Source organism: Rhinoraja longicauda, chromosome 25 (assembly GCF_053455715.1).
Source record: "Rhinoraja longicauda isolate Sanriku21f chromosome 25, sRhiLon1.1, whole genome shotgun sequence".
In the NCBI taxonomy this organism is placed as follows: domain Eukaryota; kingdom Metazoa; phylum Chordata; class Chondrichthyes; order Rajiformes; family Arhynchobatidae; genus Rhinoraja; species Rhinoraja longicauda.
In genome coordinates, this window is record NC_135977.1 from 9,030,307 (window position 1) to 9,046,179 (window position 15,873).

The following is a 15,873-nucleotide window of genomic DNA, read 5'->3' on the forward strand; positions in this document are numbered from 1 at the left end:
CTGCACTCCAAAACTGCTTTGAGACTACAGACTGGGACATGTTCAAGCAGGCAGCAACATACAACAACACAACCAACATTCAGGAATACACAGAGACAGTTACAGGCTACATCACCAAATGCATTGACGATGTGACCCACACCAGAGCCATCACCATCCGGGCTAACCAGAAGCCATGGCTGACAGGGGAGGTCCATGGGCTGCTGAGGGTCCGCAACGCTGCCTTCAGAGAGGGCAATCCAGCCGGTCTCAGAGCAGCCAGGGCCAACCTTTCCAGTGGCATCAGGAAAGCCAAACAACACTACACCCGGCGCATCACAGCCCACTTCAGTGACAGCAGAGACACACGGAGCCTGTGGAAGGGTATTAGGACTATCACGGACTACAAACCCTTACCACAGACCTGTGACAGTGACACCTCTCTCTTGAACGACCTCAACGGCTTCTTCGCACGCTTTGAAGCACAGAGCAACACACCTGCGCAGAAAACAACTCCCCCCCCCCCAACGACCAGGCTATTTGTCTTTCTCCAGGCAGTGTGAGGAGCACACTGTTAAGGATTAACACCCGGAAAGCTTCTGGACCTGACAACATTCCTGGTCGTGTGCTAAAAGACTGCGCAGCTGAGCTCACAGATGTCCTCACAGACATCTTCAACATCTCCCTGAGCCAGGCTGTTGTTCCCTTGTGCTTCAAAGAAACCAACATCATACCTGTGCCCAAGAAGTCTTCTCCATCCTGCTTCAACGACTACCGCCCTGTAGCGCTGACTTCAACCATCATGAAGTGCTTCGAGAGGCTGGTCATGAAGCAGATCAGATCCAACCTCCCCCCCTCCCTGGACCCGTTTCAGTTTGCATATCGAGCTAAGCGGTCCACTGAGGATGCCATCTCCTCTGCTCTACACCCAGCCCTCACCCACTTGGACACTAAAAACTCATATGTTAGGATGCTGTTCATAGACTTTAGCTCAGCATTCAACACCATCATCCCCCAGCAGCTGGTTTGTAAACTAACAAATCTGGGCCTCAGCCCCCTTCTCTGCAACTGGCTGCTGGACTTCCTCACTGCCAGACCCCAGTCCGTACGGGTCGGCAGCAACACATCGGACACCATCACGCTGAGTACGGGTGCCCCACAAGGATGTGTGCTAAGCCCCCTGCTCTTCACCTTGCTGACCCACGACTGCACACCCACCTACAGCTCCAACCACTTCGTCAAGTTTGCGGATGACACAACAGTGGTGGGTCTCATCAGCAACAACGACGAGACTCACTACAGGAAGGAGGTGGACCAGCTGGCCGCGTGGTGCACAGACAACAATCTCTTCCTGAATGTGGAGAAAACAAAGGAGATTGTTGTCGACTTCAGGAGAACGCACACCCAACACCCCCACCCACTGACCATCAATGGTGCTGCTGTGGAGCAGGTGAGCAGCACCAAATTCCTGGGGGTGAACATCACCGAGGATCTCTCCTGGAGCAACAACATCACGTCCATCGCCAAGAAAGCCCAGCAGCGCCTCTACTTCCTCCGCAAACTGAAGAGAGCGGGAGCCCCCACACCCATCATGTACACTTTTTACCGAGGCGCCATCGAGAGCATCCTCAGCAGCTGCATCATTGTGTGGTTCGGCAGCTGCACAGCCTCCAGCCGCAAGACCCTGCAGCGCATAGTGAACACTGCTGAGAGGATCACTGGCGCCTCACTCCCAACACTCCTGGTCCTTTATACCACCCGCCTCACCCGCAAAGCATTGAGCATTGTGGGTGACCCCTCCCACCCCTCCAACAGCCTCTTCACCCTCCTGCCTTCAGGGAGAAGGTTTCGCAGCCTGAGGTCAAGCACCACCCGACTAAAGAACAGTTTTTTCCACCAGGCTGTCAGGATGCTGAACTCTCTCCCCTCCCTTCCTCCTCTCTCCCCTGCCCCTATTGGACCTGGACTTTAACACCCCACACACATGCACATCCAGCACCAGACACTTTAAAAAATTTTTTTTAACGCATTTGAAGTGACTATATTTTATATTTTATGTTGATTGTTGTTTGCTGTGCCTTTTTAATTTTAACTTAGTTTTATGCACTTTGTTCCTCGGGATTGTGGGAAACGGTATTTCGATTTTCTGTCTGTGTAAACTGGCTGAGGATTGACAATAAAATTGACTTTGACTTGACTTTTGATTTTTGGACCAATGATGATGATTTCAGATTTGTTGCAATTGAGTTTGAGGAAGTTTGATTGAAGCCAAGATTTTATTTCAGTAATGCAGTTTGTCAGTGTAGAGTGTGTGGTGGAGGAGATTGACTTGGTGGAGATGAGGAGCTGGATATCATCGGCGAAGCAGTGGAAGTTGAGACCATGACGGCGGATTAATTGACCAAGGGGGAACAGGTAGAGGATGAAGAGGAGGGGGCCAAGGACTGAGCCTTGGGGGACACCTTGGGGGAGGGGAGCGGTGGGGGATTTACAGTTGTTAATGGAGATGAACTGGTGTCTGTCAGAGAGGTATGTCTGTCAGAATGGAGAAGTGTATCCACTGAATCTTGTTTGTTTCGATTTGATTATTCTCAATACTCAGAGAGCACAGACACTATTTATTTCAATCCCTTTTCATAATGTAATTCCTTGATACCAAGTTATTCCAATGAACTCTATCTGTAATTCCCTCCAAGGCAAGTGTATCCTTCCTTAAATACAGGGACAATTAACCTTCATCAGGATTATGGTTACATTTTACTAATATGCATTGAAAAGATATTGTTATTTGATTTTATACTGGCACTTTACAATTTATAAGTCCACAAATTAAGCATTTGCATTAAGCATTGAAAGTAAGCATGCAGGTACAGCAGGCAGTGAAAAAAAGCAAATGGCATGTTGGCCTTCATAGCAAGAGGATTTGAGCATAGGATCAAGGAGGTCCTACTGCAGTTGTACAGGGCCCTGCTGAGACCACACCTGGAGTATTGGATGTAATTTAGGTCTCCTAATTTGAGGAAGGATATTCTTGCTATTGAAGGAGTGCAGCGTAGGCTCACCAGGTTAATTCCCAGGATGGCGGGACTGACATATAATGAAATACTGGATCGACTGGGCTTATATTCACTGGAATTTCAAAGGATGAGAGGGGATCTTATAGAAACATAAAATTCTGAAGGGATTGGATAGGCTAGATGTAGATAAAATGTTCCCGATGTTGGGGAAGTCCAGAACCAGGCGTCACAGTTTAAGAATAAGGGGTAGGCCATTTAGGACTGAGATGAGGAACAACTTTTTCACCCAGAGAATTGTGAATCTGTGCCACAGAAAGCAGCGGAGGCCAATTCACTGGATGTTTTCAAGAGAGAGTTAGATATAGCTCTTAGGGCTAACAGAATCAAGGGATATATGGAGAAAGCAGGAACGGGGTACTGATTTTGGATGATCAGCCACGATCATATTGAATAGTGGTGCTGGCTCCTGCACCTATTTTCTACGTTTCTATGTTTCTAAATGCAAATCAAATTTAGGGTTTTAGAGTTTAGAAGTACAGTATGGAAACAGCCCTTAAGCCCACCGAGTCCATGCCGATCATTAATCACCTGTTCACACTAGTTCTATGTTATCCCACTTTCTCATCCATGCCTTACACTCTAGGGACAATTTACATGTGGCCAATCAACCTACAAACCGGCACGTCTTTGGGATGTGGGAGGAAACCAGAGCACTCGGAGGACAACCACCCAGTCACTGGGAGAATGTGCAAACTCTGTACAGACAGCACCCGAGGTCAGGATCGAACCCTGGTCTCTCCTCTGCTGTGGGGCAGTGGCTCTACCAGCTGCACCACTGGGTCACCCTGGAAGCACAAAGTACTTTATATTCCATTAAAGACAACGAGACCTTTGAAAAGATATAGTGCACTTAAGTTGACTACTAAAAAGGCCAAGATACAAATTTCATGTGACGGTGCAGTGAAATAACAGTCCTTTTGACAAATTTCACAGAAATCCTCTCTCAATTCTAATGCCTCCAATCCACATAATGGGCTTTTCTGATAAAACCAACCCAGACAATCAGCCAGCCTCTCAACCCTTTGCAAGTCAGTCTATAAACGACAAAACAGTAATGTTACAGATTTAGATGTTTTCACCAATTAAATTCATTCTGGGTAGATAAGGCATAGTTTGACCTTGAATCCCAGATGCAGCTTTAAAAAAATCGACTTACTGTGAGTGTGTTATCTCCTTGATCACATATAATCCAAATAACAATCAGGGCATCTGAACTGCCCTGCTGTTAAGAGACATTACATTGTAAGAAAACATTACCCTTCTAATCCAAATGTAATACTTGAGGACGTAGGAAAGACATGCTCTCTGTTAGATCATAGGAAAGAGGCGCAGGATCTGACCATTTAGCCCCTCGAGTCTTCTCCACCATTCAATAAAATTATGGCTGATTCCGATTATTGCTCTCAATTTACCCTTCTAATCCCTTTAACCCTTGATTTCCCTTTGGCCTAAAAATATTTCCAGATTTTTAGGCCTAAAGATTGCGGTGGCAGAGTTGCTGCTTTACAGCGCCAGAGATCCGGGTTCGATCCTGACTACGGGTGCTTGTGGTACAAAATTTGTACGTTCTCCCCGTGACAGCGTGGTTTCCTCCGAGATCTTCAGTTTCCTCCCACACTCCAAAGACTTACAGGTTTGTAGGTTAATTGGCTTGGTGTAAATGTAAATGGTCCCTAACCGTATGTAGGATAGTGTTAGAGTGCGTGGATCGCTGGTAGGCGCGGACTTGGTGGGCCGAAGATACAGTACCTGTTTCCGCGCTGTATCTCTAAACTTAACTAAATTAAACACCTTAAATATGACTTGGAATTTCGACCTTTCAGAGAACTAGAGAATTCCAAAGCTGAAAATCCTCAGAGAAAAATTTACTCCCATTGTCTAGCATGAGACTATGTCCCCTGGTTCCAGATTCCCCATCAGTGGAAACATCCTCACTTCATTCAATGAATCTTGACTCCAAATGCTGGAGTAACTCAACGGGTCTTAGGTACGGAAGCCTGAGGTTTCCTTGAAGCTGCTCATGTAGCTTAGTTTAGAGATACAACCTGGAGACAGGCCTTTCGGCCACCCAAGTCCATGCCAATCATTGATCACCCATTTATACTAGTTGTATGCTGTCCCATTTTGTCATCCACTCCGTACACATTAGATGCAATTTTGCATTGGCCATACAGCCTACAAACCAGCATGTGGTTAAGATGTGGGAGGAAACCGGAGCACCCAGTGGAAACCCACGCAGTCATAGTTAGAATGAGCAAACTCCACACAGACAGCACCGGAGGTCAGGATCGAACCCAGGTCTCTGGCACTGTGAAGCAGCTATTGTACCAGCCCCTGTTCTAGCAAAATTTAGAAGGGAAACCAAAGGGAGAGCCTTTATAATGACCAGTACAGTACACAGTACTGTTCACAGCAATCTAAAATTGTGCCTCTTTATCATGGATGAACACAGCATCCAGTTTAGTTTAGAGATACAGCGCGGAAGCAGGCAGGATCGAACCCGAGTGTCCTACGCTATATGCGCTGTAGAGCAGCATCTCTACCGCTGCGTCACTGTGCCACCCACTTCTCTGTATCTGTGCTGGCTCTTTGAAAAAGCTATCATTCCATATAATTTCTCCTTAACCTTAGAAATCAGCTTATCAAACTGTACCCCAGTGTACCAGTTTGCCCAAAATAATGAATTGGATCAGTAATCGAATTTTCAGTCAGCTTTCATTACGTTTCCAATAAGGGAGGCGACCTGGGATTATTGAAGCAGGCTTTAGCTTGCCCCTTGAGTTGGGGATCCATCTTCTGTTTCGAAACCCTTTTGCAAAATACTGTCACTCGTTTTCATGACTGGTACGCAGCTAAATTCTGGATGAGTAGGAAGGAACTGCAGATGCTGGTTTATACTGAAGATAGACACAAAGTGCTGGAGTAACTCAGCAGGTCAGGCAGCGTCTCTGGAGAAAAGGAAAAGGTGACGTTTCGGATCGGAACCCTTCTTCAGACTTCAGTCTGACAAAGGGTTCAGAGCCGAAATGTCACCTATTCCTTTTTCTCCAGAGATGCTGCCTGACCCGCTGAGTTACTCCAGCACTTGGTGTCTACAATTCTGGATGACGTTGATCACATTGAGCTTACCCCTTTCATCACAGAGATCTTCTGCCAGTAGGTAGACAAAAAATGCTGGAGTAACTCAGCGGGACAGGCAGTATCTCTGGAGGGAAGGAATGGGTGACGTTTCGGGTCGAGACCCTTCTGCAGTTCTTTCCTACACACATCTTCTGCCAGTAGGCTGTGCTATCTAGCCACAACCCTCTGAAACTTAGATTTGAAAACGTTTCCAAAGGAGCACATCACAAGGAAACGTTAAAAAAATAATGTTATGCCTATGTTCCCGAATATTAATTTGTGCTCAGATGAAAAATGCAGCATTTCACAATGTGTGGTGAGATAAACACATTCTTAAAAAAACAACTTGATGAATATAATCCTTATAAGCTTACTTAAAACCTCCTGGAGTATTATGATTTCTATATTCTGTCTGTGGAAGCTTCTGCAACCACGATCAATGTTCCTGCGGTTCCTGTTTTAGGCAATTCTATACAAAAGCCTTCAGATGGATGCCTTGGTATTATCTACAGTACACGCTGGTATGAACTGAATAGTTTCTCATACAAAGAGGCCCCTGTGCAATTCAATGGCATGCTCAAGAAAAAATAGAGACATAACTTGACTAAGCTCTATAGATTTTTGTAATGAATTACAGTGGTGGCTCTGTTAAATCGGAACATTTGCTGGAGAACTATGCTTCTTATCTGCAGGCAACAGAAGGGATATGGTAGATTCTAAGGTAACAACAGGTAAAGAGGTGGAAAATTCGGGGACAGTGCTTCTTTAACAACTGCAGGTGTTTGTAAGTGATTTAACACACAGCTGCCTCCCGAGCACACAGCTGAGGATGACAAAGGAACAATTATACAGGGGTATCATAAGGGCAGCTGTGCATTGTTACTGGGCACAAAGCCAGAGCAGATGGTTGTTCAAAGTTGTGTCTTTAGAAAAAAGCCGTGAACAGAAGACAGTTACTTAGATCATTTTACATTTGCATGATGATTGACTTAATGAGTTATGGATCACTGTGCTTGCTGTGTGTTTTTTTAAAGATTCATTCGCAGGATGTGCATGTCATGATCAAGGCCAGCATTAATTGCCCATTTCGAACCTTCCTTGGGAAGGTGACAGTGAGTTGTCAAAGAGTCACAGAAACGGGCCCTTTGGCCCACCGCATCCATTGCAACAGGGCGGCACAGTCGAGTTGCCGCCTTACAGCACCAGAGACCAGGGTTCGATCCTGTCCATGGGTGCTTGTCTGCATGGAGTTTGTACGTTCTCCCTGTGACCTGCGTGGGTTTTTTCCAGGATCTCCGGTTTCCTGCCACACTCCAAAGACGTACAGGTTTGTGGGTTAATTGGCTTGGTACAATTGTAAATTGTCCCTCGTGTGTGTAAGCGTAGGATAGTGTAGGTGTGCGGGGATCGCTGGTGGGCCAGAGGGCCTGTTTCCACTCTGTATCTCTAAACTAAAGTAAACTTTTTGTCCATCTACAGTCCCATTTGCTCACATTAGTTCCATATCCCTGCCTTTTTTAGTGCATGTCTAAACCTCTCTCAAATGTAGTGACTGCTTCCGACTTCACCACCTGTTCTGGCGTGAATTTCAGAGGTCTACCATCAAAGGGATCTACAGGAAGCGCTGCCTCAGAAAGACAGCCAACATAATCAAAGAGCACAATACTCTAGCCACATTGTCATCTCATTGGGAATGTGGTACTGGCACCTGAGAACTGTGACCTCCAGGTTCAAGAACAGCTTCTTAACAGTAACCATCAGACTACTGAACCACATTGCCCAACTCTAACTACAACCCTACCTCAGCAACGACCTCCTATGGGCTTTGTTTACGTTGCACAACGTACTTCAGTTTAGTTTTTTTAGTTTAAAGATACAGTGTAGAAACAGGCCCACCGAGTCCACTCCGGGCAGCGATCACCCATATACTAGTTCTATACTAGTAAACAAAAGCATTTCACTGCACCTCGGCACACATGTCAATAAACTAAACTAATTAACCTCATCTAAGTGAACATCAAGTGAGGGGAAATCTTTGATAGGAAGCAATAAATGACTATAAACTATCCTGTCAGTGACAAGCAAAAAAAAAGTTGGCTACAGCCAATTCCCTGAGACCCTGTAAAACTAGCAACTTATGCATCACATCAGTTTTTATTTTGTGAACCAAGTTTCAGTGCACTCTAAATATAAATGAATGGAAATGTCCCACCTACCCCTAGCTTATTTAAAAATGTAATAATGGACCTTACATTCCCTCAGACTGCACTGCACAAACTATTATACTGAAGTTTACATTCGACAATTTCAGTTTTTATTATCGGATTTAATCTGGTCATGAGGAAATTGGTATTCCAGTCAACCATGTTAACTGTTAATATTTTGCTGACAGTTCTGAACTTCGAAATATCTCAGAAATATCTGTTATGTATACAAATCTAGCATATTGTCTGCACTGGCTGATTATATTGCCGATGGGGTTCCTGAATTGGTCAACAGTAGATAAGTTGAACAGTTAATTCCTAGCAATTTTCAGCTGCAACTTTACTAATTTGATTTCAGAATTTCATTGCACTCTCTGTTTCCAGCTCCACTATTTTCTAGATAGACACAAAATGCTGGAGTAACTCAGCGGGACAGGCAGCATCTCTGGAGAGAAGGAATGGGTGATGTTTTAGGTCGAGACCCTTCTTCAGACTGGTTAGGAATAAGGGAGATATGGACAATGATGTATTTTCTAAGCTCTGCCCTTATGCATCTTCAATTGTTATTGCTCTGCCTTTAACAGTCTTGGGCCTGAACCTTCGAGTAACCTCTTAGAAAGTGCCACTGCATCCTTTAATATGTTCCTTTATGACTCTTCCTTTTTTGTTTCATTTGGCTCTCCTGCTCAATAACACTTGCTTGTAATGCAATTTTCTGCTTTCATGATGTACGTTATTGTTACAGTGAAGATCATGGAGAAAGATGATTTTCTAAACGCTTTCAGTACTCACCTGAGATTAGATGAAAGCAATACTTGAGATTGTATAATATCCCCACACAGTGCAACATGTGGAATGAGAATACAAACATTCTGTTCAAACTCTTCACATTATTAAATAACCCTATTCCCTCTTCTGATAAAATATTTCACTGCCATTTTGTATTAATTCCTCCTGTAAAGTATGAACCAGATTGGAACTAAACAGTTGTATCTTATCAATCCACTTGATTCTTTGCTCTAACATTAAACACTTTATACTGGAAAGTCAAACCTATTTTCACAGGTGCATTAGGAAGCATAAGCAGGGGACGACCATTCAGCCCTTCTAGGGTGCTCTACCACTTGGCCTGATGGGGCTGATCATCATTTCTCTGTTCCATCACTATATCCCTTGAATCTTCCAAGATCCAAAAAATTATTAATCTCTGTTTTGAATGCAATCAATGGCCATGCAACTGGCAATCAGGTTTTCAGGTAACTGAACCATCCTCCCACAACTATCCTCCCACAACTACTATGTACTTCATTGGAGAACCTCCGACTATCCTTGATCGGACTTTAGTGGCTTTATCTTGCACTAAAGGTTTTTTGCGTTATTTTCTTTATCATGTATCTGTACACTGTGGATGGCTCGATTGTAATCACCTATTGTCTTTCCGCTGACTGGTTAGCACACAACAAAAGCTTTTCACTGTACTTCAGTACACGTGATGATAAACTAACTAAACATGTCTGCACAGCCGCCCAGTCTATTGAAGACATTTCTCCTTATTTCAATCCTAAGTGGCCAACTTTATAAACTGTGACCTCTTAGGTGCTTCAGCCAGGGAAAGACATCCTCCTATAGCCACTCCAAGCCTATTGCAAATTCTGAGTGTTTCAATAAGACTGGGGCACAGCAATAGAGTTACAGCCTTATAGCACCAGAGATCCAGGTTCGATCCTAACCATGAGTGCTGTCTGTACAGAGTTTGTACATTCTCCCTGTGGGTTTTCTCCAGGTGCTCTGGTTTCCTCCCACACTCCAAAGTCGTACAGATTTGTAGGTTAATTGGCTTTGGTAAATATCGTAAATTTTCCCTACTGTGTTGGATATTGCTAGTGTACAGGGGTGATCGCTGACACGCTGGCTGAAGGGCCTTTTTGCACTGTGTATCTCTAAAGTCTAAAGTTGAAAGTAAAACCTCTAATTTGTCCAAACTAAATAATAGCAGTATTGCCAGTCAGTCTTCACATATGACAGACATGCCATCCTGGGAACCAGTTTGCTGAATCTTTGCTGTATTTCCTCAATACCAAGGACAACCTATTACATTAGGAAACCAAAATTGTATTGCTGATACGGTCTCACCGAACCCCTCTTTAACTGTACACAAGAACATGAGACAACAGGAGCAGGAGTAGACTACTTGGCTCCACAAGCCTGCCCTGACGTTCAATATGATCCTGGCTGAACTCTGCTGGCCTCAGCTCCTCTTCAATGCCAGTTTCCCATTAACCCTCAATTCCATAAATCTTTCAAATATCTATCTTATCTTCACATTAAGGTTATCTCATCATCTGGCGGAGAATTTTGGAGATTTAAATCTCTACACATTCCAGATTTAAATGACAGGTCATTTCTTCTGTTGCCTTGTCTCCTGCTTTGTGACTGTCTCACAAGACATCAACCCTATAAGGTCGCCTCTCATTTTTTTGAACTCCAAGGAATACAGGCCTAAATGAGACCCTTTTAGAGACCTAAATCTATTACTGTTTATTTTAATATAACACACAAGATCCCTTTCAAAATCAATTTTCTCCCTTCTTATGGACTTTTCAGTTTTTTTGCTTTATCAAGCCATCATTACTCTTATATTCAAATCCTCTTGCAATAAATGCCAAAATACCATTTGCCTGTGAATGTTAGCTGCTTGTTAGCGTTCAGTGACATGTGTACAAGGACTCTTAGTTCCTTTTGAATTCTCTGCCTCAGAAGGCAGTAGAGGCCAATTCTCTGAATGCATTCAAGAGAGAGCTAGATAGAGCTCTTAAGGATAGCGGAGTCAGGGGGTATGGGGAGATGGCAGGAACGGGGTACTGATTGAGAATGATCAGCCATGATCACATTGAATGGCGGTGCTGGCTCGAGGGGCCGAATGGCCTACTCCTGCATCTATTGTCTATTAACTTTTCCCATTCCCTCACTCTTTAAAAATACTAATGGAGTTTAATACAGAAATTTCAGTTCTTTTGACACCCAAGTGGACAACTTCACCCTTTTCCCAACTTTGCCATGAGGTTTGCCCATTCGTTGAGGTTTCTGTATCATTTTGAGGACTCTTTTCATCCTCAACACTATTCCTATTTCCAAATAGGTTGTGCTGGTAAATTGGATGAATACAATTAGGTGCGTGATGGTGATTATGCACATGGTATACCAAAGGGCCAATTTCTCCACTGTATGTTTCTCTCACTCTCCGACTCTACATCACTGGGTATCTTGGGTTTATGAATTTTCACAAGCGCTGTAGGGCAGCAACTCTACCGCTGCGCCACCGTGCCGCCCACTGGAATGCATATTTGTTGTACTTCACGTACTTTTAAAGCAAATCTTTACTTATTCACTGTCACAGCTTTTAATGTAGCTTCCCAATCCACCACTGGAAATTCACCTCTCATATCCTCACAGTTCCATTTGTTTAGATTAAAAACGTTGATGTTAAATTGAACCACAACACTTTCAAACAGTGTAAAATCCTATGGTACCTTCCTCAGGGCCTCGTTACATCAAGATTATTAATTAACTCTTTCTAGCTGCGACAGGATTAGATCTAAACGGCCTGCACCTAGATGATTCCTCAACGTATTGATCCAGAAGTCACTTCTTTTTTGCTCTCTCCATCATTCATCAAGTAGAAAGTTCTTATTCGAGGCAATTAACCGAAAGAGAAACAAGTTGTTTCCACCAGCAACGTGTGAACAATAATGGAATTTAAAGAAATAGCTTTCAATCTTACTTTGTCATGTCACAACTTTGAAATTGATCATTCGTTTCCCTTTCAGCAATGAGTGTTTTGTTATTATTGTGAGCAGAGCAGATCAGGAGCAATTCCGTTCGGGGGAAGGACACCACGGCATTCGAATTTTCCATTTTGTCAGATTGCAACAAAAAATATATTTTCCGTGTATTATATAATTGCAGCTGTGTTTCTGTACAACGCAGCATTGTAGCTTTAAAGATTATGTCAGAAATAATAAATTGCTTGCTTATTTCACAACTGCTCCCTCAGTCCTCAAAATAAAAGGAACAATGCTATTTTTGTAAATGTGATTAAACGGTAACCAGATTCCACATGCCAGACATTACTTTATTAAGTTTAGTTTAGAGATACAGGGTAGAAACAGGCCATTCGGCCCAGCGAGTCTGCACCGACCAGCGATCCCCACACATTCACGCTGTCCTACACACACTAGGGACAATTTACACTTATACCAAGCCAATTAAGCAATGTATGTCTTTGGAGTGTGGGAAGAAACCGAAGATCTTGGAGAAAACCCACACGGTCACGGGAAGAATGTACAAACTCCGTACAGACAGCACCCGTAGTCGGGATCGAACCCGGGTCTCCGGCACTGCATTTGCTGTAAGGCAGCAACTCTACCGCTGTGCCACCTTGCAGCCCCCCTGGGGGTCACCCCTCAGTGGACATTCTCCCAGTGATCATGTGGGTTTGCTCCCAGTGCTCCGGTTTCCTCTCCCATCCTGAAGACATGCGGGTTTGTAGGATAATTGGCCTCTGAAGATTCAGGGACAGTTTCTTCCCAGCTGTTGCCAGGCAACTGAACCATCCTACCAACAACTAGAGGTCATAAGGTCATAGGTGATAGGAGCAGAATTAGGCTATTCGACCCATCAAGTCTACTCCTCCATTATTCAATCATGGCTGATCTATCTCCCTCACTTAACCCCATTCTCCTGCCTTCTCCCCATAACCTCTGGCACCAGAGCAGCCCTTAGCTACTGTCTACTTCATTGGAGACCCTCGGACTATCTTTGATTGGACTTTACTGGACCTTATCTTGCACTAAATGTTATTCATGCTATTCCCTTTATCACGTATCTGTGCACTCTGGATGGCTTGATTGTAATCACGTATTGACTTCCGCTGACTAGTTAGCACGCAACAAAAGCTTTTCACTGTACCCCAGTACATTTGACAATAAACTAAATTAAACTAAACTCTGTAAAGTGCCCTCAGTGGGTTGGGAGTGGATGTAAAAGTTTGATAACACGGAACTATTGTGAACAGGTGATCCATGATCAGTATGGACTCAGTAGCTTAAGGCCCTGTTTCCATGCTGTATCTTTAAACTAAACCAGTCATAAACTAAACTAGTCAGGGACTCCGGACTGTTAAAGCAGCCACAGCCAGACATAAAAACAGTTTTTTTCCCACGAGTGATAGTTCTACTCAATAACCAAAGTCTGTGGTCTCTTTTCTCGCTCTGGTTTATTTTCACCCACATGTTTAGACCGTAATGGTGTATCCTTAGTTTTGATGTGTTTATGCTTTATTCTTAATTGTTAACTGTATGTTTGTGTTGTCATTTGTGAGCGGAGCACCAAGGCACATTCCTTGTATATGCATACTTGGCCAATAAACTTATTAATGAATTAATTAATTCATTCATTCATTCATATTTCATACGTGGGACACAGTGGTGAATTATAATAAGGTATCCTACTGCAGAGGGATCTCTGTCACATCCTATTTCATCCGTACTCAAAGTTAACATCCAAGCAGTCTCAAACTCAACATTGGGCGGCACAATGGCACAGCGGTACAGTTGCAGCCTTACAGATCCAGAGACCCAGGTTCGATCCTGACTATGGGTGCTTGTCTGTACGCACATTGTACGTTCTCCCTCTGACCACGTGGGTTTTCTCCGGGTGCTACGGTTTCCTCCCACAGTCCGGGACGTACAGATTTGTCGGTTAATTGGCTTCAGTAAAAATTGTAAATTGACCCCAGTGTGTAGGGTAGTGCTGGAGTACGGGGTGATCGCTGGTCGGCGTGGTCTCGGTGGGCCCTAGGACCCGTTTCCACGCTGTATCTCCGAGGTCTAAAGTCTAAAACAGTTTAAAACAGAGATCGAGGGTAACAGCTCAGACTGATATTCATCAGAGGTAATTGCAGTTTCCATTGTCACAGTGTCGGAGAACAAATGCGTCAGCACAAACTAAATGAAGATATTCTGGAAATTAGAGGATTATTTTTTACAGCACGCTATCAGGGAAGCTACATGGCAAATTTTACTATCCAAAAACAGGATTAGAGTAGGAGGACAGATCTTTAATTGTGAAAACAGCATCCAAAAAAAAGCACTTCCAACTAAGGTCATAGCATGGTTAATGGAGCAGAAATTCCGAATGTTATTTCTCCCTCCTAAATAGAAAGACTGACTTACAATTATACTGCACATTCACAATCTCAGGTTTTAAAGTGTTTTATAAACATGTGATTTTAAATTGCAACCGCTGTTGTAGTGCAGGAAGTGTGGCAAGGAATTTGAATGCAAATAACACTTTGTGCTTTTTTTTTGGACGATAATTGTAAAATGTTAATTGCAACCCCATCGGAGATTGTTTAGTTCAGTGCAAAGCAAACCAGAGCTAACAGCCGCACTTTCCTGCACAATCCAACTCGTTACCACACTAGGGCTAACGCAGTCCAGCTCATTACTGCACCAGTGACTGCATACTCTAACGTGTTGCCACAGGGCAGTGCGGCAACCGGTGTGTCCCGGCAGGCAGGCCCGGCACGCCGACGACGGAGGACTGCCCGCCACGGACCGAGAATCGCTTGCTGCGGCCCGTCGACTGGAAGGCCCGCACATCACGGACTCCGAACTCGGGCCCCCAGGACACCAGCAATAACCAAAAACGAGAAGGGACGTGGAACATGAGGTCGGACTTCCTCGGGGCCGAGGTCGCAAAGAGCAAAGGGGACCTGGGTTGGGGGGTGGGGCGCCGAGAACAAGAGGAAGGAGGAACCAACAATATTTACGGGTATTCAATAAGATCCCCTCTCATCCATCTAAATTCCAGTGTATACAACCTAGTCGCTCCAGTCTTTCAACATAGGACAGTCCCGCCATTCTGGGAATTAACCTAGTAAACGTACGCTGCACCCCCCCCCCCCTCCCCCAATAGCAAGAATATCCTTCCTCAAATTTGGAGACCAAAACTGCTTATAACAAAGCCGTACAACGATGCAAAGGGGAACTAGTAGGACGTCTAGAATGGGTGAGGGGGGAGGGGGGAATGCAGAGGTCACATGAAGTTAGAGAAGTCAATGTTCATACCACTGGGCTGTAGAATGCCATGCAAAATATGTACTGCTGTTCTGCAGTTCCTTTCTACACAAGGTAATACCTAAAAGGGACGTGTAGGAAGGAACTGCAGATGCTGGTTTAAACCGAAGCTAGACACAAAATGCTGGAGTAACTCAGCAGGACAGGCAGCATCCCTGGAGAGAAGGAATGGGTGACGTTCCAGGTCGGGTCTGAAGAAGGGTCTCGACCTGAAACATCACCCATTCCTTCTCTCCAGAAATGCTGCCTGTCCCGCTGAGTTACTCCAGCATTTTGTGTCTACCTAAGAGGGATAACAGTTTTGAGGTTCATTTAGGAAGGAGATGAGGAGAAATGTCTTTAGTCAGAGAGTGG

The 15,873-nt window shown here is 44.3% G+C and overlaps 1 protein-coding gene across 2 annotated transcripts in view; it reads right to left on the bottom strand.

The window, feature by feature from the left end:
* acads (acyl-CoA dehydrogenase short chain) overlaps positions 1 to 15,873 on the bottom strand; it is an 81,545-nt gene that overhangs the window by 20,012 nt on the left and 45,660 nt on the right. The window lies entirely within an intron of this gene.